Raw genomic sequence first — 1,366 nt, 5'->3', positions numbered from 1 at the left:
CTGTGGTGCATAATTTTGGATAGGGTTCTGGTTTTTATAGGAAAAGTTCTGGTGATTCTTCCATCCAGGGTTGTAAGTGTTTGAAAATGGGTTACCTTGGGCGTAATTCACTTGGTCGGTGTTCAGGTCGTTCAAAAGGTTACACTCTGCCGATTTGTGTCCTTTAGATCCACAAAGTTCGCACTCTGTGTGGACTACCGCTGCGGTGTTAGTGTTTGTAGACATATGTTCGACCTTAAGGGCTAAAGCGTCCATTTTCGCCTGCATCATATCCATAGAGCTTATCTCATGTATTCCACCTTGGGTCTCCTTTTTCTCTATTGATGCTCGTTCAGTTCCCCATTGGTAATGGTTTTAGGCCATATCCTCAATTAGGTCACAAGCTTCAGGGTAAGGTTTGTTCATCAGCGCGCCCCCTGCGGCAGCGTCGATGCTCATCTTTGTGTTATAATGGAGTCCATTGTAGAAGGTATGAACGATCAGCCATTGTTCTAGGCCATGGTGTGGACAGACTCTTAATAGCTCTTTATATCTCTCCTGGGCTTCAAAGAGTGATTCTCCTTGGTTTTGAGTAAATCTAGTTATTTGGTTTCGAAGAACAACAGTCTTACTGGGGGGGAATATCTAGCCAGGAATACTCTCCTAAGGTCTTCCCAAGTAGTAATTGAATTAGCTGGAAGTGAATCTAACCATGAACGTGCTCTATCCCTGAGGGAGAAAGGAAATAATCTCAAAAGGATCGCATCTGGTGATGCACCGTTGGATTTAAAGGTGTCATCCAGTTGGATAAAGACTTTTAAATGTTGATTTGGGTTCTCAGTAGCGAGACCCGCGAATTGGTTCTGTTGCACTAATTGCAGCAAAGATGGTTTTAATTCGAAATTATTGGCAGGAATAAGGGGGTTTACTATACTCGAACTAGGTTCCTCGTCAGAGGGTTAGGAAAATTCCTTAAGAGGTCTCTGGTCGCGATTCTCGGCCATAGCTTTCTTAATTTGGATGAGTAAGAGGCGTGTACGAGTGTAACGTTCGGGTTCCGCTAAAGGATCTACTAAATTTTCGGTACTACGGGTTCTTCGCATTTACTGGCTAATAATGCCTTAGTCTAGACGGTGTAACAACAGGGTACGAAATTTGACGAAGTTGGTCCCCGGCAATGGCGCCAAAAACTTGATCGCTATATTCGCAAGTGCACGAATCGCATCAGAGTAATATAAAAGAATATTTATCCCACAGAGACCAAATCGTCAATCTATCGATTACTATCGTTATGGTGTTTATCTAAGGTGGTATAAAAGAGATATTGATGTTGCAAAATAACGGTAAATAAAGAATATAAATATAATGCAGGTAAAGACAGGTTTGA

General features: G+C 42.2%; 1 non-coding gene across 1 annotated transcript; it reads left to right on the top strand.

Moving 5' to 3' along the window:
• The first annotated feature begins 493 nt into the window (after nucleotides 1-493).
• Nucleotides 494-600, top strand: LOC127077436 (small nucleolar RNA R71). Its single transcript, XR_007787247.1, has one exon. It is a non-coding gene; the product is annotated as a small nucleolar RNA R71 (small nucleolar RNA).
• Nucleotides 601-1,366: the final 766 nt, after the last annotated feature.

This window comes from Lathyrus oleraceus, chromosome 4 (assembly GCF_024323335.1).
Source record: "Lathyrus oleraceus cultivar Zhongwan6 chromosome 4, CAAS_Psat_ZW6_1.0, whole genome shotgun sequence".
Classification (NCBI taxonomy): Eukaryota; Viridiplantae; Streptophyta; class Magnoliopsida; order Fabales; family Fabaceae; genus Lathyrus; species Lathyrus oleraceus.
The sequence above is the reverse complement of the archived record's forward strand: the minus strand, read 5'-3'. Positions and strand labels throughout refer to the sequence as shown.